General features: G+C 47.6%; 1 long non-coding RNA gene across 2 annotated transcripts; it reads left to right on the top strand.

The window, feature by feature from the left end:
* The first annotated feature begins 465 nt into the window (after nucleotides 1-465).
* LOC142819356 (uncharacterized) lies at nucleotides 466-21,867 on the top strand. Of its 2 annotated transcripts, none has more exons than XR_012897232.1 (3): nucleotides 466-516; nucleotides 17,920-18,024; nucleotides 20,360-21,867. It is a non-coding gene; the product is annotated as an uncharacterized LOC142819356 (long non-coding RNA). The 2 variants fall into 2 exon arrangements; XR_012897233.1 differs by having other exon boundaries at nucleotides 472-565.
* The last annotated feature ends 1,565 nt before the right edge of the window (nucleotides 21,868-23,432 follow it).

The following is a 23,432-nucleotide window of genomic DNA, read 5'->3' on the forward strand; positions in this document are numbered from 1 at the left end:
AACTGGAGGGAACTGGATTGCGAGCTAGTGCAATTTGGTTATTTGTTTTAAAAAATGACTCCGATATTGAAGAGTGCCTTCCCAGCCCTTGTTTCTCTTTGGTTATGTTTGTTTATTGGGGTTAACTTAGTGCTCATGAAAGTAAACGATGTTGAGTACTTAGCAGGCACTTATTAATCACTATTATTATTTGTATTGTTATTGGAGCACCACTCGACATCAGGCCCCAGTGTGCTGTACATACACCTAATAAAAGACCCCCTCCCCCCAACCCCAAAGAGCTGACAGTCTAAAGGGACCAGGCAAAGTTGGGTGAGACATAGGAAATATTGTCCCCGTTATTCAGATGGGAAGCCATGACACAGAGTCAGTGACCTGCCGTGGCCATACAGAAGGTCCGGAAGAGCCAGGAATCAACCCCAGATTCCATTGTTTGGTACTGTTACTATGGTAGCGCCTGTAGGCCTCAGTCGGACTCCAAACCCGACTGTGCTGAGTGCTGTGTAGGATGACACGGTACGTGCCCCACAGAGCTTGCAGCTGAATTCAAGGCAGGATGTAATGAGTGAGCAGAGCAAAAATTGGGCAGGGGTGGGAATGGGGGTGACGCTGACAAACACACACGTGTCCACAGGCTGCTGTGGCAGTGTAACTCCCTTTGGAAGACTCCGCTCCCAAGCAAAGGAGCTCACTTGCTTCTTCCTCCCACCTTAGGACCAGCGAGCTCTTGGTTCTTTATGCTCTTTGAGTGTTAGCCCCTCGCTTGATGGTTGCTGGAGCTAACTGAACTCTTAGGCTACTGCGTGCAATCCACTCCTCAGGCCATGTCTACACTAGGAAATTATGCTGAAATAACTAAATGTGAAATAATACCTCTTGAAATAACTATTTCGTAATAAGCTTATTCCCCCGAGGAAAGCAGGAGTGCAGCTTTCGAAATAACCAGCCCGTTACTTCAAAATAATGGGCTTGGTAGTATGGACGCACCACTTATTATTTCAAAATAACTCAGTGGCCAGGTGAATACATTTATAAACTGCCCCCATAGGAATTGTGGTCTAGTGGATAGAACACTGGACTGAGACTGCAGAGAGCTGGATGCTGTTCCTCTGCTCTGCCACTGGCCTGCTAGGTGACCTTGGGCAAATCTCCCCTCCCCCCTCCCTATGCCTCAGTTTCCCCCAACTATAAAATGGGAATGGTGAGACTGACCTCCTTTGTAAGATGCTTTGAGATCTACTGAGGAACAGTACAATGGAAGAGCTAGTCATTGCTAAAAGCTCATGAAGAACTAATGAGGCTGAACAAAGGAATAAACATTTTACTGGGGAAAGGCGAGGGTTAAATTGAAAGAAGCAGTAAGGATTGGGGCAACAAGAAAAGGCTGGGGAATCAATGGGCAAAGATGTAAGAATGGTTAAGTAACCCCCAAAGCAATAATCAGGCTCCCTTTGGCAAAAATAACCCCCTTGATTCAATGGAATCAATGTCCCACATGGAATGTAGGGGCCTGAGGGTGCCCAGCCAGCTTAAACTCCAGCAGCTCAGAGATAGGTCAGTTTGCACAGTAAAACAATCAGCCAGACACACGCTGCCTGGACAGGGCTTGTGTGCGAGGTGCCGTCATCCATTTGGGTCCTGGCACCCTCAAACCTCAGGGCTCTCCTCACTAGGTCTGGCCTTTGAGCGAGGCGAGTGAGGTGGTCGCCGTGGGCCCCGCGCATTCAGGGCCCTGTGCCACCCAGCTCCTGGCTCTGCCCACCCAGACACTCACGCGCTGCCCTGACTGGGAGCCGCGCAGGTGTGCGGCCTAGCCAACTACAGTGTGCTGTCTTGGGCTCCACAAACTCTTTGGCCTGCTCCTCACCCCTGAAGCCCTCTCCTAGTCAGTCTTTCCCATGGCTTCCAGAGCAAGGCAGGCCTAACGGGCTGGCCCGACAGAGGGTCCAGTCCTGGTGTGATGTCCAGGGGCTCTGTGTCTGGGGCTGGCTGCTTGGGCAGACGAACTGGCTTTGCTCCCTGACTGATTCTTTCAACAGGCAAACTGTCCCAAGGATAACTACCTGAGGGGGTAGCAGGGTGGGAAAACAGGGTACTTCTGGCTGGGCCTCTCTGGCTGAAAGGCAAAATGCACACTCGTCGAAGCCTGCCGTCTCCCCATAAACACAACCCCGTCTGCTGGGCTGCAGTGCACATTTAGGTCATCTACGCATTGCACAAGAGTTAGACGCACTGGCCTACTGAACTGAGGGTTGCAGCTTGATCATGGGTTATTGCCAAGCTCATAGATTGCTAACGATGTTTGCAAAAGCCCTACATTAAGACCACACACACACAGGAGCCTAAGTGAGTGACGTATCTTAGACCTTGAGGGCACAAGGCAAAAACACTTTCTTTCCTGACTCATCCATCCTGAGCTAAGATTGAAATGTAATGTAATTCCTGATTTGGATCCAAACAAATGATTTTTCTGCGTTCCAACCTATGGAAAATGCTAATATAACCTGCTCATGAAAAGGGATAGGGATAGCTGTCTGTGCATTCACTGTGCCATACAATGCAGGGGAAAAAAATCTCAGTAGCATTTGCTTTCTGATCATGACTTCCAAATCATTCTGGCCTGGGCAGCAGAAGAAAAAAAAAGAGGAAAAGAGCAGCCCCCCAGTGAAGGTCACAGGAGTTTTGCCTGTGAAAAGAGCCCTAGAATCGGCCTTCAAAGAATGCAGGTCTTTGTTTAATCTCCTGCTGTGTCCAGACTCAGGGGCTTTTTCGAAAAAAGTAGCCTTTTTTCGAAAAAACTTCACCTGCGTCTAGACTGCAGCCCCGTTCTTTCGAAATTAAATCGAAAGAACGGGGCTTTTCTTTCGATGGCGGTAAACCTCATTTCACAAGGAAGAACGCCTTTTTTCGAAAGTGCTCTTTCGAAAAAAGGCGTTCTTGAATGCCAACAGGGCTTTTTAGAAAGAGAGCATCCAGACTCACTCGCTGCTTTCTTTCGAAAAAGCGGCTTGCTTTTTCGAAAGTACTGCTTGCAGTCTAGACGCTCTTTTTCAAAAGAGGCTTTTTTGAAAGATACTTTCGAAAAAGCCTCTTTCGAAAGAGGCTTGCAGTCTAGACATATCCCTGGTGGCGATGGCAGCGGTGATGGGGTTTTTGATATGCTCACAGATGATATGACCAGAGCACTGTGCTACCTGGGATCATTGTAAGAAAGCACCGAATTACATCAGTCCCACTGCTGCTTTCCAAGAGTTATTATTTGTGTAATTCCTTGCCCTCTCCCCTTGCTCAATGAGCATATTTGCATTGACTTCCGCTGATTCCAATGATGTCAGATTTACACCAGGGCCGTGTCCAGACTCAGGGGTTTTTTCGGGAAAAGTAGCCTTTTCCCGAAAAAACTTCCCCTGTGTCCAGACTCAAGCCGCGTTCTTTCGAAATTATTTCGAAAGAACGCGGCTTTTCTTTCGATGGCGGTAAACCTCAATTTACGAGGAAGAACGCCTTCTTTCGAAAGTCCCTCTTTCGAAAGAAGGCGTTCTTCAATGTAAAGAGGCCGTCTTCAAAAGAGAGCAACCAGACTCGCTGGGTGCTCTCTTTCGAAAAAGCGGATTTCTCTTTCGAAAGATCCGCCTGCAGTCTAGACGCGATCTTTTGAAAGAGGCTCTTTCGAAAGATGCTTTCGAAAGAGCCTCTTTCGAAAGAAGCCTGCAGTCTAGACATAGCCAGCTGAGGATCAGACCTATGCTCTCCACCCCCCATCTCTTGGTTGACTCCGAGAAAGAAAAGGGTAAAACCAGCTACCATCCCAGACGTCTGAGTGAGGCACCAGCCATCAGAATGCAGATGCTCCTGCCTGACAGCTCCCAGGCTTCTGCGCCCACCGGTGCGTCAGGCAGAATGTTTATTGCAGCTACAACAGCCTCACCACAGACCCTGCACGGTGGGACCGGCATGCCAAATGAAGCAGGCTCTGAGCTGCCAAGCTTGCAGAGCAAAGCCGCCAGAAGGTGGGATAGGGCACAGAACGCAGACAGTCCTGCTAGATGGAAGGCAGAATGGAAGGGAGAACGGAGAAGCTGTTGGAATTCGTGGAAGGAGGTTGGGGGGGGGGGGAGAGATCTAACTGAAGGGGAGTCACCCTGGGGAGTGGTGACAGGTGAGCCTTATTTTATGGCATCAAAGGTCAGGGTTAGGACAGATTAATACAGTAGCGTAGCCAGAAGGGCTCATTTGGGTGGGCCCCGACTTCAGGTGGGTAGGCAATGGTGGGCCCCACATCCTGGCCCTGCTCCCTAGCCGGAGCGCTGGTGGTGTGGGATCAGCCCTGACACCACAGCCTGGCTCCCTGCTGTGCCAACATTAGGGTTGCCAGGTGTTCGGTATTGACCCAGACAGTCTGGTATTTTCGCGTCCTGTCCGGTAAAAAAAAATCAGAAAATACCAAACACCTAAAATATCCGTTATTTTCTGACTTTTTCCCGGCCAGGAGGCAAAAATCCCAGGTGCTTACCTGGTTCCGCAGGGGAGCTGTCTGGCCCGGAGCAGGAAGACAAGATAGTGGATGGCCACCGGCAGCCTGTTAGGGCCAAAAAGCCTCAAAAGCATTTCTTAAAGTGGCCAAGCTGGGTTGTTGTTGTTGTTTTTTTGCTTAATAACTTTCGGGGTCCCCCCCCCTTTTTTTTCCTCAACAGAATTTTTTCCCCGGTGTTTTTTGGGGGGGGGGAGGATGGGGGAAGTGTTCGGTATTTTTGGTTAAACCGTCTGGCAACCTTAGCCAATGGAACTGTTAGGTTCCATTTTCTGACCTAGCTCCCATCAGAATAGGGAAGTTTAATCCTCAGAGTGACTGTTCTGGTACAATGCCACTGTCAACCATGACTCTCTCCCTCCCACAAAGCCTTGCTCGGCCATTTTCACCCCAGCAAGTATAGCTCTCGCTGGAAGCTAAGTGGGAATTTCCCCCAGTGCCAAGTGTTAAATACTTAACATGCTAATACAGCATCTTTGCGGAGGTGTGTACATGAGACAACATGTTTCCTTAATTAACAAGCCGCTGAAGTTGGCACAAACGCTCTGCTGCAGCTGCTGTCTGCTGATCAGACCTCGGTTCCCAATGTAGTTGTCCTGTCTTCTCACCAAGACAGAAAGGTAGCGGCGGTGAGGGGGAAAAGCTACATTTTGGGGCCACTTCCCAGATTAAAGAGAATGATCATCTCAGATGGAAGAAACCCAGTGCAGGAAGAACTCTGAGTCCTCAGCCAAGTCTAGGAGGTTTTCGTTCGCTTCTTGCTGCTAATTTCACCTGGGCCCCTGAATAGTTCACTTACCCTATTTGCACCTCTGTTTTCGCAGCTCGTAAAGGAGAGTATTTCATATGTGGTAGGAATACCCATATGAGAGAGATCGAAGGCCACTGGCCAGGGACAGATGACAAACTTTCCTCTTTGATGCCCCGCCACATTTACTTCTCACATTATAGCATGTGATTTAAAAATCAATACAGAGTAAAGAGAGAAGTCTTTGGCAAACAGGCCAATGACTGATTCTGAAAACAGGGCCTGTGTTAGCGAGGCTCCATGAGAGTGCGCATACTGGGTGATGGGAAACGTTTGCAAAATATCTATCTCCCATATCTCTAATAGGTCTCAGCTCCTCTATCTGGACCAGAGATGGATTCGCTTCCTCATCCAGCCATACATTTAGCCTTAAGCAGAACCACTACAACAGAATCTCTCCTTCCACTTATCTTGTCTTAAGCTGTGAAATCTCAAACACCAAATAAGTCATCTCAGCAGCATGCGATAACATCTTGACCTACATTGCTATTGGGTTTTTTAATTTTTAATTATTTTTTTCTAAGGTGCTGTAGACCAGTTGCCTGCGTGCAAATCACTCAGAGTAAACGATTTGTCTGGAAAATAAAGGTTGTGTTCTCAAATAGGCATTTAGCTCCCTTTCTGAACCATCAAGCTTGTTTTCTACAGAGAAAACCAAGATCTCTAACAGAGCCCAATCTCCTAACCCAATGGCAGGGAAAAACCTACAGATAAAAGCCATTCACTTAATGAAACAAACATCCAAACAAATTAGCTAAAGAGTTTAAAGGGTTTAACCTATTAGAATGGGGGAGAGGGAACCCTGTTGGGGTAGGGAGCCATGGACCCACAGAAAAATCAGTCAAGGGCAGCACACAAAAAACCCTCACAGACATGGCCCCTGACTGAGAAAGAGAAAGACCCTCCCCACATCTTTCTGCTCACAGAACCTACGGGGCCCAGCCTAGTCTATTTTTTGTGTTCCAGCCCTGTGGTGAGGTAGTGGGGGGTTGCAGTGCCAGCACGAGCTCCCCAATGCAGCGGCAGGGAGGGCTGGGACCTAAGGGGCCGGATCCAGGCAAGCCGGGGGGCCACATCCGGCCCCCGGACCTTAGGTTCCCCACTCCTGTATTTAGAACCTAAATTTCCTTCCTGTCTTAAAGGAAGATAAATCCAATCTGGCCTCCCTAGAGAAACATAACCTTAATTGCAGTTTAATGCTGCGTTACGGTATCTTTAGAGATTCTGTTAGAGATTTACCTGCCTTTAAGGGAAACTCATATTTGAGTGTAAGGAAGCTGACAAGATAAATGTCCTTTCATTGGTAACTTTTGCAAAAGAAGAAGCAGGATAATGGTGTGTCAGACCACAGAAAATGTGTTCTCTGGGTCTTTAACTCAATGCCTTTAGATTAGACCAACAAAGAGTACCATCCTACAGAGTGGTCGGTCACTCCCAGGAACAAGTCAATGGATCAGACCCCGCTCAGGTTGGAGAGGTGTGAATCAGGACATCTCCCTTGAAATGGACTGATGTAGCCTAACTGAAAACTGGTGTGAATGAGAATCAGACCCAGTGGCCTGGCTAATGCACGTAGAGGCAGAAAAGTCAGGTCACCCAATGCAAAGATGTCATCTGGCCAGGTACAGACAGAACCAGCCTGGTGCTTTAGACTCCTAACGCTGCACTGCTACACGGACACCTCCGACTGCTGGGTATTATTTCTGGCTTTGTAGGATCTGGGCATTCTGGGGAAGCAGCAAGATTATCTCAGAGGTCAGAGACCTCCTTGTGTCAATGAGAGTCAATGGAGCAGATTACAGATGGGTGCAACCCACATCCCTTCTTCTGAGCACCTGCAGACTTCGAATCCTCATCTGGATTTCCACTTTATGTGTGTCTTAATTAACGAGTAACACTGACAGGCTCTGAAAGGGAGTTCTCCCTGTTCCTCCTGGGTCACCAGAGTGGCCATTCCAATGTATGGCTCAGGACTTACCTCCATTACACGGTGGCTCGATGCTGCAGCGATCAATCCACCGGTGGTCTATTTATCACGTCAGTTTAGACATGATAAATCAAACTCCGAGTGTTCTCTCATAAATCCAGTACTCCCTGGGATGACAAGAATAAGCGGAGTCAATGGGAGAGCACACCCTACCGACCTTACTGCATAGAAGACACTGCTCTAAGTACGTCGACTTCAGCTACACTATTTGCCTAGCTGAAGTTGTGTATCTTAGATTGATGGGGAGGGGAGAGGTGTAGTGTAGACTAGGTCTCAGTGAAATAGGGTTCCCAAGTCAAAGGGAACATAAAGGGTTCTGAAAAACAAAAGTCCTTTATTAAGAAAAAGATCGTTTTGATATGGCGTAACATTTTCAAAAACACAATACTTAGGAGCCATAATCTGATTAAAAGCCAATATTACATAGGTGCCCAAGTCACTTAGCAACTTTAGAAAACATGGTCCTTTGTTTATGTATAAAGTTCTTAGGGGGCAGGAATGTCACCTGATCTATGGCTGCAGCTCAATTGACTCTCGATCTTGATTGGGTTCTAGGCACTTCTGTAATCAGCAGCAGCAGCAACAGGAATTTTTTCTCTTGCATGTAATATAATCCCAAGAACATCAAAGCATTCTAGTTTGTCAGTAGAGAAAAGATCATTGTGAAAATACTATTCAAGGCAGTGGATTGAAGGTCTGTGTGGGTAGGTTGTCACTCTATAGCCAATGTGGCTTATAGATAAAGTTGGATGGGATTTTTTTTCCCAGAAAAGTTATCTATTTCAATGCAAATTTCATCATGAAGTTTTCTTAGGTCCATTGTGCACATTCATGATCTAGCTGATTTGGAGTAAGGTCTTCAGACTGGGAACCCACATTCTCTTGGGCTATTGACTGTGCAGAGAATGGGTCTCTCTCTGTCTACGTCTCTCTCTAATTTTCTTTCCAATGAAATGAAATGCAATGGAAACAAAATGTTGAAACTTTGAGATTTTTAGCAATGTGGAATTTTTGTTTTCCAGCCAGTCTGACTTAGAGACCCAGTCATTGCAACAGTGCCTTTTATGGCCTGAAAATAGAGAAAGAGTTCATCAGGGGCATTCTTGGCTCTTCTATGCTAGCTCCCTCCTCCCTACCAACAGGCAAAGGAGTAGTGGGCTCACATATTTAACCCGTGGCTATAGGCAGCTCCAGGAATGTGAGGTTTGAATTTCTGTACATTCTGTACCTTAAGTAGAATGTCCCTAGGTAACACACTTCTAAATCATATTATGCACATGCAATGGAAATAAAGGCGGCACCAACTACAAACCCAAACCTTCCTGATCAATTCGAAAGTTTTCAGAGCTGTTGGTTTCATGTGAACTGATACCAAAATAAACAACGAGAAGTCCTGTGGCACCTTATAGACTAACAGATGGATTGGAGCATAAGCTTTCGTGGGCAAAGACCCACTTCATCAGCTGCATGTAGTCAAGGGTCTTTGCCCACGAAAGCTTATACTCCAATCCCTCTGTTAGTCTATAAGGTGCCATAGGACTTCTCGTTGTTTATGCAGATTCAGACTAGCACAGCTACTCCTCTGATACTTGATATCAAAATAGTAATCAGTAGCCTTTCTAAATTGGTAGTTTCTTTCAGTTCTGTGTTAACAGATGAGAAACTGGATATGAGGCAACAGTGTGATCTTGTAGCCAAGAAGGCTAATGGCGTATTAGGGTGCATTAGGAGGAGCATTGCCAGCAGATCTAGCTAAGTGATTATTCCCCTTTATTCAGCACTGGTGAGGCCACATCTGGAGAATTGCATCCAATTTTGGGGCCCCCACTACGGAAAGGATGTGAGCATATTGGAGAGGGTCCAGCGGAGGGCAACCAAAATGATTAGGGGGCTGTAGCACATGACCTATGAGGAAAGGCTGAGGGATTTGGGCTTATTTAGTCTGCAGAAGAGAAGAGTGAGGGCTCTGTTTTGGGACCGGCTCTGTTTAATATCTTCATCAACGATTTAGATATTGGCATAGAAAGTTCGCTTATTAAGTTTGCAGATTATACCAAGCTGGGAGGGATTGCGACTAATCTGGAGGATAGGGTCATAATTCAAAATGATCTGGACAAATTGGAGAAATGGTCTGAGGCAAACAGGATGAAGTTTAATAAGGACAAATGCAAAGTGCTCCACTTAGGAAGGAACAATCCGTTTCACACATACAGAATGGGAAGCGACTGTCTAGGAAGGAGTACGGCAGAAAGGATCTAGTGGTTATAGTGGACCACGAGCTGAATATGAGTCAGCAGTGTGATGCTGTTGCAAAAAAAGCAAACATGATTCTGGGATGCATTAACAGGTGTGTTGTGAGCAAGACATGAGAAGTCATTCTTCCGCTCTAATCTGCACTAGTTAGGCCTCAGTTGGAGTATTGTGTCCAGTTCTGGGCATCGCATTTCAAGAATGATATGGAGAAATTGGAGAGGGTCCAGAGAAGAGCAACAAGAATGATTAAAGGTCTAGAGCCGTGGTCCCCAACCCAGTGCCCACGGGCGCCATGGCACCCGCCGGGCCCTTTACATGCGCCCGCGGAGCAATCTGGGCTGGCCCCACCCCCGGGCGTGCGGCAGGTGCCAGCCCCGGGCGCATGGCCGGTCCCGGCCCCGGGTGCGCCGCACGTGCCAGTGCCGACCCTGATCCCCGCCCCCAGGTGCGCTGCACGTGCCCTTGCCGGCCCTGGCGCTGGCCCTGGCCTTGGCCCCGCCCCCGGGGGCGCCGTGCGTGCCCTTGCCGGCCCTGGCCCTGGCCTTGGCCCCGCCCCCGGGGGTGCCGTGCGTGCCCTTGCCGGCCCTGGCCCTGGCCCTGGCCCTGGCCCCGGCCCCGGGTGTGCCGCGCGTGCCCTTGCTGGCCCTGGCCTTGGCCCCGGCCCCGGCGGCGCCGCGCGTGCCTGCGCCGGCCCTGGCCACGTGGAACCTGAGCAGCCCCTGCCCGGGATCGCGGCACATGCCGGTGCCGACCTCGGGTGTGTGGCGCATGCTTGGCCCCGCCCCCAGTCATGTGGCCTGTGAGCGGCCCCGCCCCCGTACGTGCAGCACGTGAGCGGCCCCGCCCCCAGGTGCCCGGCAGCCCCAAAACGTTGGGGACCACTGGTCTAGAGAACATGACCTATGAAGGAAGGCTGAAAAAATTGGGTTTGTTTAGTTTAGAAAAGAGAAGATTGAGGGGGGATATGATAGCAGTTTTCAGGTATCTGAAAGGGTGTCATAAGGAGGAGGGAGAAAACTTGTTCATCTTGGCCTCTGGGGATAGAACAAGAAGCAATGGGCTTAAACTGCAGCAAGGGAGGTTTAGGTTGGACATTAGGAAAAACTTCCTAACTGTCAGGGTGGTTAAACACTGGAATAAATTGCCCAGGGAGGTTGTGGAATCTGCATCTCTGGAGATATTTAAGAGCAGGTTAGATAACTGTCTATCAAGGATGGTCTAGACAGTATTTGGTCCTGCTATGAGGACAGGGGACTGGACTCGATGACCTCTCGAGGTCCCTTCCAGTCCTAGTATTCTATGATTCTATGATTTGATAGCAGCCTTCAACTTCTTGAAGGGAGGTTCCAAAGAGGATGGAGAGAGGCTATTCTCAGTAGTGACTGATGACAGAACAAGGAGCAATGGTCTCAAGTTACAGTGGGGGAGGTCTAAATTGGATATTATGGAAATCTTTTTCACTAGGAGGGTGCTTAAATACTAGAATGGGTTCCCTAGGGAGGTGGTGGAATCTCCATCCCTGGAGGTTTTTAAGTCTTGGCTTGACAAAGCCCTAGCTAGGTTGATTTCTTTGGGATTGGTCCGGCTTTGGGAAGGGGGCTGGATTTGATGGCTTTCTGAGGTCTCTTCCACCCCTATGATTCTATGATTATTAATATTACTAATTTTATTTTGTACTGATCAATAAGACCAATGCCAAATGTTCATAAAACATGAGCCAGCCCCTTCCAAATCAGGAGACAGGCTTAAAAAACATAAGATAAAAAACATTTGGGGGCTTAGGTTTTATTATTTATTTCCTTCTGGTTTCTGAGTCTTTAAATTATATTTGGGTCATATTTTGAGCTTTTCTTAGGACACCGAAGGCTAGAAACCTCTTTGATTTTAAAGCCATGCTGAGAGTCTTATGTCATCATTTGAATCAAGGAGCTGGGGATTTAAGTAAAATGCTAAATATCATGAAGATTCACTGTAAAATTATGGGAGTTGGCAACAATTTGTAATTGATATTTGCAGCTTCCAGAGATGCACTGGCCACACAAATTGAACTCAGAGGCAGGGCAAGTTCTATGGCAGTGCTTTAACTTGGAGACCATCCTTGCATAACCACCACCGGGTGGATTTGAACCTGAGACCTCAAGATAGGAGCCTCTATTGATTGAGCTATAAAGCCAGCTGCTTCTCACACTAGCTATCTAGCTTCCTTTTTTTAGTTTTTGCTGTAAATGGTCTAAGTGTCACTACATGGGACAGTGAACCACACCCATTAGGGCTATGTCTACACTGGTGCGATCTTGCGCCAGAGCTATGCAAATGAGGCTAAGCGTGGAATATTGCTTAGCCTCATTTGTATATATAATGAGCCACCATTTTTGCAGAAGAGGCTCTTGCGCAAGAAGGAGCTGTCTGCACTGCCCCTTCTTGCGCAAGAAAAACCCTCTTGCGCAATGCTGCTACGCTGATTATTTTCGGAAATAACAGCATTGCGCAAGAGGGTTTTTCCTGCGCAAGAAGGGGCAGTGCAGACAGCTCCTTCTTGCGCAAGAGCCTCTTCTGCAAAAATGGTGGCTCATTATATATGCAAATGAGGCTCAGCGATATTCCATGCTTAGCCTCATTTGCATAGCTCTGGCGCAATATTGTGCCAGTGTAGACATAGCCTAGGTGTGTAGATTACACTTGCTCCCCAACCTCTCTGTTACCAGGGTTGCACCTTACAACCCAGTCCCCAGATTCAGAGATATTTGTAATGGACATTAAATCACATAATTCTCATTCCCATTCACTTAGCTTTGCCTAATGTAGAACCCTGTTAAACAATTAAAATATAGATTATTTGTATGATTGGTCCCTACGTTTCTATGGCGAGGAAGACATGCTCCTTTCCTTCCACTTTACAGCTGAAACACGGAGCTAAATATAGACTGGTAGATGCTGCTCATGTCGGGGGAAACCAATCTCTGTAGTGAAGTCCTGTTGGAGGGTCTGATCTGATCCAAAACCCAGGGAAGTCCATGGAAAGACTCCATCTGTATTAATGGATTTTGAACCAGGCCCGTAGCTCACAAGGCACTTCACCCAAAATTGTGTATCACTTACCTGTTGACGTTCAGCCTCAAGAAAAGAAGGGCAAGTCAGCTGCCTGTGGGTGACACATTACTTGTTGGTACTTAACTGGCCTGCCTAACAGGTTTTGTTATGATTATTTTTTCTTCTGTCTCCAGTTAGGCAATACACTTGCCTTTTAGAAATATTGCCCTGGGCTGCTGGCTAGGCAAAGAAGAAAGGCGTTTGTTACGAAGAGGAGGAAAAGAAAGCAGCTTGTCTCTGACCTCCTCTGCTCAAATTATAAACTAAGATGTCTGAGGATTTTTAAGAAGACTCAGCAGAAGAGTTGGAACCAAAACTCTTGGACTCAAACACCTTAAAACTCTGGGCTCGGATCTGAACCTCCTGGCCCAGGGATGGGCAAGATATCACCCATGGGCTGAATATAGCCTGCCTAGCCATTTGATCCAGCCTGAAGCTGCCCTACTACGCCCCAGTGTCAATTGAGATCTGGGGGCGGGGGAGTGCGCAAAGCCATTCGCTGTTCAAAGCAGCTGACGGTTCCCTCCCCCCACCAGCCTAGAGGGAGCCGCCAGCTGTTTTGAACAGCGAATGACTTTGTGCACTCTCCTGCCCTCGGGTCTATTGGCCTGGGTGCTGGGGAGTTGCAAAGTCTCCTCTCCCAGCCAGGGGCATACTGCTCCTAGAGGGACCTGCCAGCTGTTCAGAACAGCTGGGGGTTCTCTCTAGGCATCAGGCGCCCTGGCCGGGTGGGGGCAGGGGAGCATGTGAAGTCTCCTTCCTCCACCAGGGGCATGCAGTGTCCAGAGGAAATCACCCCGACCAGCCAAGGCCCTGCCCCTTCTGCCAGAACCCCTGCTCTTTCCAGGGAGCATTGCTGCCCCACGACCACTACCCACAATCATGAAGTGGATTTATGCACAAGCTAAGTAAGCTACAGATTAGGGCCTCAGGTTCTGAGGGGCCTCTAATTAAAAAAAAAAGACTCATTTTTAGTTGAATCTTCACCAATGTACTAGTACTGTATATATGCAAATATCAAATGTTATTATTTCTATTTTTATTATCCTTACAGTTAGAATAAGCCATATTATTTTAGTATGGCTTTGGGGCCTCTTAACCTTGACATAGTTTAGGGCCTCAGCATGTCTTAATCCGGCCCTGTGTGGAGGGGTCTGTGTTGTGAAAGAGGAGGATTTTATTCATTGTATCTAGTGAAAAGAACCCTAAGCCAGTAAACAGAGGGGAAGAGTCTCTTGGGGTACATCTGCACTGCAGCACTATTACGAAATAACTTAATCCCCATCTACACAGTAGGCAGTTATTTCGAAATTCTGTCAAGCTGGAGGACTTCTTACTCTGACTCCTGTAAATCTCATTGTACAAGGAGTAAGGAAAGTTGTAGAGTACTCTTCCTATTTCAAAATAAGTGCTGTGTAGACGCTCCCTACTTGGAAATAAGCTATTTTGAAATAAAATACGCAATTGACACAGCTCAACTTGAGTAGCTTATTTTGAGGTAAGCCCTGGAGGAGTAACAGGTAATTAAAACTAAGGACTTAGTTCGAATTACCGTTTAACTGCTGCGTGTAGCCGCAGGTAGTTAGTCCGGACTAGTGGCATTTAAAAATGGCGACCAGATGGGAAGATGCAAATAAAGCCCGGGATATTTAAATCCCGGGCTTCATTTGCAAGTTCGAATGCCTACATTAGCCTCCCTAGTTCGAACTAGGGGGCTAGTGTAGACATATCCTTAGAGACTAACAAAAATATATAGGATCATGCGCTTTCATGGGTAAAATCCACTTCATCAGATGAGTTGGAGTGGAAATAATAGAATCCAAGATAATAACAGCAAAAGCAATTACCTGTCAATTGTAGGACCCATGTTAATAGGCTAATTAAGTGGGCCAGATATGTCCTATTCATACCTTTTGATATGAAAATGTGAATGTCAAAGGCAGGGGGAATTGGCTTTGTAGTGCGCTAACCAGTTACTATCTTTGTTCAACCCCAGGGCAACAGTGTCACATTTGTAAATAAATTCCAGGTCAGCAGTCTCTCTCTCTCTCTGTAAGTGGGTAGCAAAATTCCTTTGTAGCAGAATGGCTACTTTTAAATCCATGATTGAGTGCCCAAGAAGGTTAAAATGCTCCCCTGCAGGTTTATGTGTGTTACCATTCCTGATGTCTGGTTTGTGTCCATTTATTCTTTGTCATAGGGATAGTTCAGTTTGTCCAATATCCATGGCAGAAGGGCATTGCTGGCATAGATCACATTAGAGAATGTGCAGTTTTATGAGCCCCTGATGTTGTGGTTTGTGTGGTTAAATGAGGTGATGGTGTCACTTGTATAGACAAATGGACAGAGTTGGCAATGAGGTTTGTTGTAGGGGTAGGTTCCTGGGTGAGCGCACCTGAGGTGTGGTATATGGCTGCTAGCAAGCATGTGCTTGACTAGGGTTGCCAGATGGTTTAACAAAAAATACCGAACACCCTCCGCCCCCCAAAAAATGGGGAAAAATTCTGTTGAGCAAAAAAAAAGGTGGGGGGGAGTCGACCAAAGTTGCTGAGAAAAAAAAAGGGGGTGCTGTGCCTTTAAATGGCCCCATGCTCCTCACTCCCCCGCCCCCACCGGATGCAGCTGGGAAACAGGAAATACTGGACATTTCACATGTCCGGTATTTTCTGGTTCTTTTAACCAGACAGGGGACCCAAATAACAGGCAGTCCCGGTGAAAACCGGACCCCTGGTAACCCTATGTGCATCAGGTTGGGGGGCTCTCTGTAGGCAAGGATTGACCTGTTTCCCAAGGACTGTGAGAGGGAGGAATCTTTTTCCAGGTCAGGTTGCAGATTGTCAATGATGCGCTGTACAAGGTCACAGACAGAAATCAGTGGCAGAACGGACACTAGAACCGAGGTGGCCTGACTCAACCTTGTGCCCTGTCTATTACATGCGGTGCTGTGGTTGAACAGCGTACAACAATGCTAGGCAACCGTTCAGGACAGGAAGTGAAGCAGAATGCCTCAGCCAATCAGCACGCCGTTGACGGACCCATGTAGATTAGTTTACTCGAAAGAGGGTTTCATGAGGCATAAAGGATCTGCCGATGAAGGGCTCTGCGGTCGGCAGATCCCCATCTAGACTGTCGCGCTGTGCCGACAAACAGCTGATTGGCACAGCGCGGTGGACATTTTGATTTAAATGAAGCGGCCATTATTTAAATTGTCGCTTCATTTCCCTTTGTTGTCCTGCCTCATCTACATGGCTCCGTCGATGGAGCCATGTAGTTAAGACACACCTTAAGGCATGTAGATGCAGAAGGCTGCGACACAAACACATCGTGCAGCATGGCTCGCTGATTCTCCTGGCGTCATTTTTGCAAGGGTGGCTGGGCTGGTGTTGGTGAACTAAAGTCCAGCCTGAAGTTTGGATTCAGTAGGCAACCCTGGCACTTCTGGAATGAAGCAAGAGATACTTGGGAAAATGGGCTACCAGACTGTGGTGATTTAGTCATTTCTGCCAAGATGAGTGCAGCAGGTTAAGGGAATGTCAAGTTTGTTTGCTTTCGCAGAGGGTTTGCTGAGGGTTATGTAATCAAAGGGTGTGACTTCCTTAATGAGGAGAAAAAAATATAGGCACGCACACGACTGCTCAGGGACGTGAGTAAGTGCAAAAGAAGAGATAGGCGTTATCAGGGAGCTCTGAGAGGCCTCCTGGCAGCCATGCCCTCTCTGGAAGCCTGCACTGCTTTGTCCCGCATGGGCTTGCGGAAGTGGGTCTTGGTCTGATTTTCTTGGGATTCGGTCTCAGCCCTTAAGGCCACAGGATTGTCAAAGACAGAGTCACTCCCCAGTGGGGCCAACAGCCACCACAGGCCCTGGGACTAGCTAGGGGGGCCCAAAGGGGCAGGGCCGAGGGCAGTCAGCCCATAATGCTGCCCAGACCGTGGCACTGGGCCCCCCCCCGACCCCAAAGTGGTGCCACGCAGTGCTCCGGCACTCCCGTGTCATTTCCAAGGGGCTCTGGGCCCCTTTAAATGGCTGAGCCCAGGGCGATTGCCCCCTCCCGCCAACCCCCCCTTGGCAGGTCTGGTCACTCCTGAGGCAGCGTGGCCTCCTGGAGAGAGATGGGCAGGAGCCACCGCAAATCCTTTCAACCAGAGAGAGGCCAATCAAAAGGCGGCTTGCTGGGACAGCCGTGGCACAAGGAGCAGCTCAGCAGAGCAGAGGGCAGTTGGGTCCTGAAGAGGGAGGGGGAAGCACCTGGGGCAGAGCAGTGCTCCGGGGACCAGAGAGAGGCTCCAGCCTGATACTTGCCAGACTGTGGCCTTGCTTCAAGGGCCAGGAGGGTGCAAAAGGGTCCCAGGGGAAGCCGCCCAGGGAAAATGGAGGGCAGCTAAGAAGAGAGAAGGAGGGCAAAACAAGGCTGCCCCCTCCTTTCCCCTTACCATGCACCTAGCCACATTGGAGCGTGGCCTTGACAAACTGTCCCTAGCCCCTGAGGCAACTGGCTAGACTTTGGGGCTGCAGATGGTCACAGTGGCGGATGTAAGAACTGAGGACTGATAGTACCTCCAGAAGGGAGCAGAACGGAGGGATGGGCAATGACAAAAGGCAGTGCCCTGAAAGGATGCTGCAGTCCAGGGAGTGACACAGGTCAACAGAAAGATGGTAGAGACAATGGAGCATAAGAACGGCCATACTGGGTCAGACCAAAGACCCATCTAGCTCTGTAACCTGTTTTCCAACAGTGGCCAATACCAGATGCCCCAAAGGGAGGGAACACAACAAGCAATCATCATGTGATCCCTCTCCTGTCATCCATTTCCAGACAGAGGCTAGGGACACCATTCCTACCCATCCTGGCTAGTAGTCATTGATGGACCTAACCTCCATGAATCTATCGAGCTCTTTTTTGAACCTTGTTAAAATCCTAGTCTTCACCAAATCCTCTGGCGAGGAGTTCCACAGGTTGACTGTGCACTGAGTGAAGAAAAACTTTCTTTTGTTTGTTTTAAACCTGATGCCTATTCATTTCATGTGGTAACCCCTAGTTCTTATATTGTGTGAATAAGTAAATAACTTTTCCTTATTCACTTTTTCTATACCAATCATGGTTTTATAGACCTCTATCATACCCCCTTAGTCTCTTCTATTCTAAGCTGAAAAGTCCCAGTCTTTTTAATCTCTCTTCATATGGGACCCATTCCAAACCTCTGATCATTTTTGTTGCCCTTTTCTAAATCTTTTCCAATGCGAATGAACAGAGTGAAGTCAAGTGACAGAGCGTCCAGAAGGTGGTACACTCCAAGGATGACCATCCCGTGTGACCAGCAGGAGGCACCATGGCTGTGAATTAACCCCATTACAGGGTAAAATAAAACATTTTATTCCCCCTGAATCCAAATGTTCGGTTTTGATTGAGGGTTTTGTAACATTTGATTGTTTTTAAATAATATCAGTGGAAATTTCTCAAGGAAAAAAAATCATTTTGAATTGAAAAAATCAAAACATTTCAATTTTTTTTAGATTTTTTTCAACAGAATCAATTAAGTGAAATTTGTGAAATATTTCAGCACTGCAGAATCTGGGTTGTTCACTAAAACAGAAGCTGAGGTGGACATTTTACTGAACTCTATGTGCACATCCATGAGAGAGTTACTGCCCTCTGCTGGATGGAGTGTCAGCCCAGCCCACATCGCTTCCCATGGCTCCCCTTGGCTGCCAATGGTGAACCGGAGCCAACAGGAGCCGTGAGGATCCATGGCCATGGCACTGGTAAGCAAACATTCCAGAATGGCCAGTTAAGAGGTTTCTCAAAGTGGTTTCGTGAACCACTTTCAGAAACAGTGTTCTAGAAGCAAGTCTCAGTTCTTCACAGATAGGCAGAACCTCTTCCCTCCCATCGTTGACTGAACCCATCCAATCAACCACACACTCTGAGGCTATGTCTACACTACAGGCTTCTTGTGCAAGAAGCTTTTTGCGGAAGAGATCTTCTGCAAAAACTTCTTGTGCAAGGGAGCATCCACACTGCAAAAGTGCATCGAAAAAGCAATGCGCTTTTGTGCGAGAGAGTGTCCAGACTGCCTGGACGCTCTCTCAAAAGAAAGCACTGGTAGCTATTCACAGAATGTATACCAGGTCACTTTTTTCAATAGGGTTTTTTTGCACAAAAAGAGGCAGTTCCCTGTCCACACACACCTTTTTGCACAAGAGTTCTTGCACAAAAAGAAGTTATTCCTTGTAGAAAGAGGAATAACTCTTGCACAAAACCCCCTCCGTTCTGTCAATTTACTAGCGTAAAAACACGCTTGAGGTGTGGACGCTCCATGAGTTTTTGTGCAAAAACTCTTCAGGCTAGACCTAGGATTCCTCTCTCAAACAGAAACCTTTTCATGTTAAAATTCGACACTCTCCAAAAAGGAATGAACAAACACTTGAACTATCTTACCCATTATCAAGATAGCTTCCCCAATTATCACCTCTAATACCATTAACTTACAAACATCCCACTCTCCCCACCTCTAATATCATCAATTCACAGACACTTACCTTCCTTCCTTCCCCCCCCTGCATCCCCCTCCTGTTCTGAAATGTGATTTGTCCTTTTCATATGTGTTCACTTTTTTTTAATTGTATCCTTTGGTATATATGGTTGTGACTATTTTCTTCCACTATTTGATCTGAGGAAGTGGGTCTGGCCCACGAAAGCTCATCATCTAATAAACCATCTTGTTAGTCTTTAAAGTGCTACATTGTCCTGCATTTTGCTTCAGCTACCCCAGACTAACACGGCTACATTTCTATCAGAAACCTTTTGGGCACTACTGCCTTGTCCTCATCACAGCAGTTCAGAGTCTCAGGATGTGTTTGGGTTAATCTCCCCCGGAAAAAATGACTTCCTTATTACAAGCAGTTGTTCCCAGGAAAGGTTTTCACTACCCACACAGAGTAAATATCTCTGGCTTAACAACATCCTGGATGGGATGCATGTTCCCCTCTTGCACTGCCTTTGCCCAGGATGGAGCGTGGTGCCTTGGTGAGCTAGATTGCTTGGTGGGGTAATCTGGCCTTGTCAGTATCTCTGACTCACGCGTATTTCTGGGATCAATTGGCGGCAGTAATATATTGCACTAAGAGAACAAATCACTTAACTCATTGAGTCTTAATTAGGCCTCTTTTATCTCAGTGACAGCCCCACACCTGAGCTTTCGCTCAGGCGAACGGGCTCCGAGGCGCAACACCCGGAAAGACACGGCGGAGTTCAGGAATTGATGAGCCTGCGCTCGGCAGAATTACCACTTGTGTTTACTGAGCACACAGCCATTGATTTGTCATGCCCCTGCTCCCTTCTGCTCAACCCAGCTCAGATAAAAGCATCAGCAGGCTTTCCTCCTTCCATATTACAGCAGATCACAGGAGGGGAGAGGGGGGAGGATTCAGCTAAAGAAAGGTCAAGTTAGCCTAGGCCCAGGTAAACGAGTTCCCTGAAAACTCCCGTTAGGCCTCCTGGGTAATAGATACAGTTGTTACAGTCCCTGACAGCATGAAATGAAGACCTACATCATCATAATGTATTGTCAGCCTGTAAGCACTTTGCAGCCCCTGAGATAAATGAGTGCAATATCTCTCTAAGAGGGGGAAGGGAAAAGGTGTTACCGCTGCCGCTGTCCTGCAGACTTTGAAGGCATTTTTGTTCCACAGGTGGAAGTTGAGAGGGGCTAGGCCCCCAAGAAGTGACTGACAAGCCTGAGTCGTGTCAGGGAAGGTCAGGAGGCTGTTTGTGATGAGTCCAGCTGGTGATGAAATAATCTTGTTCCTCTTTTGTCATCCGATGAGGCCACAGCTCGGCTGACCGACTCTGAGAATGGCTAATGCAATTGAAGAGTGGAGCAAGGCCATTTCAAGTGACCACGGTCAGCGCGACTGGAGGCTTGTCTACGTGGTAACAGAAAGTTCAATAAACCGTTGAATTGAGTTACTTTGAAATAGGGCACTCTCATTCCAAAGCGAGCGTATCCTCATGCATACTGGAAACAGCAATAATAATGCTGGGAACTACGCCTGATATAGGGACTGTGGCTGCGTTTACTGGATAGACTCAGTGCCCATAACACAGCACACACCTGCAAACACGCCTGGGATTGCTTCCTGCAGGATCTCTGTATTTCTGCGCTGGTTCCTTCTGCCTTAGGGATGGGCTTAACTCCTTCCATATCTTGGGTTGCAAATCGGACCTGTTTGATCAGGCTGCCAGCTGGAGCCAGGAAATAGCTCTGCATCTTTATTTAGGGTCCGTGACAGCAGTTGGCTGCAGGAGTTGGGTAGAAGGTAAGTATACTGGCCATTGGATGAATTGTTTTCTGTTCCCTGAAGCTACATCTACACTACGAGTTTTCTCAGTTTTCTCTGCAAAAATATGCTAATGAGGGACTCATTTGCATGAGTCGTGATCTCATTTGCATATTTACTGCTGATCTGTTTTTGCACTGTGGTTTTTGCGCAAAAACAAGCAGAATGGACATTTTCTTTTTGTGCAAAAACTCCTTTTTGCGCAAGATCCTTATGCCCCAAAAAGGAGGTTTATCAGTCTTGCAGAAACTTGTCGTGTAGACGTAGCCTGAGTGACCAATGAAGGGGTGCTCCAGAGCAATCAAGAATGTACTAGAACCAATTAAGTCAGACAGACACCATAAAACACCTGGGGTCAATGAAGAACTTGCTAGAAGCAATGAAGGGAGAGACAAGCTAATCAGAACACCTGCAGCCTATCAAGAACCTGCTGGCACTAGTTTAAAAGGCTCCCCGTCAGAAAGGGTAGTGTGCCAGGGGCTGGGGGCAAGGTGGAGTGCTGTGGAAAAGCTGGGAGGAGGACAGTAGTCAGGTACCAGGAGCAAGGTGCTGGGAGAGACCGTTTGGGGAAGTGGCCCAAGGTAGGTCTGGTAGTGGAGGAAAAACTACCAGTTGCTGCTGCCATTAGGAGGGTCCATGCGCTATAACCTGGAGTAGAGGGTGGGTCCCGGTTCCCCCAAACCTTCCCCACACCACCACAGAGACAGTCCCTGAAGAGGGAAGATTGAGTCTAAGGAGGGTTCTCAAGCCAACCCCATTGACTGGCCTATGATGAAGATGGCTCAGTTGGCTGTAACTCTGGCCTCCAGAAAGGGAGAGAGGCTATGTCGAGGGTCACAGTGAGTCTCTGAGGCAATCCCTAAGGGTATGTCTACACTACCCCGCTAGTTCGAACTAGCGGGGATAATGTAGTCATCCGCAGTTGCAAATGAAGCCCGGGATTTGAATTTCCCGGGCTTCATTTGCATGAAGCCGGCCGGCGCCATTTTTAAATGCCGGTTAGTTCAAACCCCGTGCCGCGCGGCTACACGCGGCACGGAGTAGCTAGTTCGGATTAGGCTTCCACGAGGAGTACAGCTAGTTTGGATTAGAAGCCTAATCCGAACTAGCTACTCCATGCCGCGTGTAGCCGCGCGGCACGGGATTCGAACTAGCCGGCATTTAAAAATGGCGCTGGCCGGCTTCATGCAAATGAAGCCCGGGAAATTCAAATCCCAGGCTTCATTTGCAACTGCGGATGACTACATTACCCCCGCTAGTTCGAACTAGAGGGGTAGTGTAGACATACCCTAACCTCCTAGAAGCTCAAGACCCCTGAGGCAAAACCAGAGCTTTGCCACAGATCCTAGAACCTAAGGTCTGAGTGCCGAAGACCTCCAACTTTCTATGCAGGGTCTTAGACTGATACACTTGTTACAAAGCTCTGCTCCCAGCTTAGTTATTGTCCAAGGGTATGTCTAGACTACATGCCTCTGCCGATAGAAGCATGTAAATTAGACATACTGACATGGTCAATGAAGCAGGGATTTAAGTATTCTCTGCTTCATTAGCATAAAAATGGCCACCACGTTGTGCCGGCTCAGCTGTTTGGTGGCACAAAGTGCCAGTTAAGACAGGGATCGGACGGCAAGGAAAGCCTTTGTTGACCGATCCCTTATGCCTCATGAAACGAGGTTTACAGGATCAGTCGACAAAGGCTTTCATTGCCAACCGATCCCCGTCTTGGCTGCCGCTTTGTGCCGCCAAACAGCTGAGCCAGCACAACGCAGCAGCCATTTTTATTCTAACAAAGCTGGGGATATTTAAATCCCTGCTTTCTTGACTATGTCAGTATGTCTAATTTACATGCCTCTGTCGGCAGAGGCATGTAGTCTAGACATACCCAAAGTATGCAATCTTGGGCAAATCCCTTAAGATTTTTCTGTTCATAAGTCCATGAAAGGGGGGAAGTAATATTTGGCCTCCCATAACAGCCCAAGAAGGTTTCTTGCCGAAGACAACACTGGACATAATTTTGACATGCATTGCTACTCCGGACATTAGCTATACTGTGCAGATGTGATATTAGACCCAGGAAAGGCTACTTTAAATAGCTTTCATGACAGAAGGCAGACTTCTCAACAGCCTAATATAATATTAACCCACAACAAAGCTCTGTGCAATAACCCTACACAAAAGTCAAGTAAAAGGGAACACCCTTCTACTGTTCCAGTGTTTTCATAGAAGCATGAACATAAGCAGAATATGGAAAAGAGCAATTCCTACACGTAGTCAGCATACATTTCCCTTGTACAGTAGTTCAATTGAGGGTAGATGAAGTAATTGCCATCCATCATTCACAACTGTAAGGTTACTTATTTACTGATCTAGTCTTGTTTCGTCTTGCGGGAAAGGATCCTCTTCCAACACCTAATCACAGTCCCAG

The sequence above is a fragment of the Pelodiscus sinensis genome, chromosome 22 (assembly GCF_049634645.1).
Source record: "Pelodiscus sinensis isolate JC-2024 chromosome 22, ASM4963464v1, whole genome shotgun sequence".
In the NCBI taxonomy this organism is placed as follows: Eukaryota; Metazoa; Chordata; order Testudines; family Trionychidae; genus Pelodiscus; species Pelodiscus sinensis.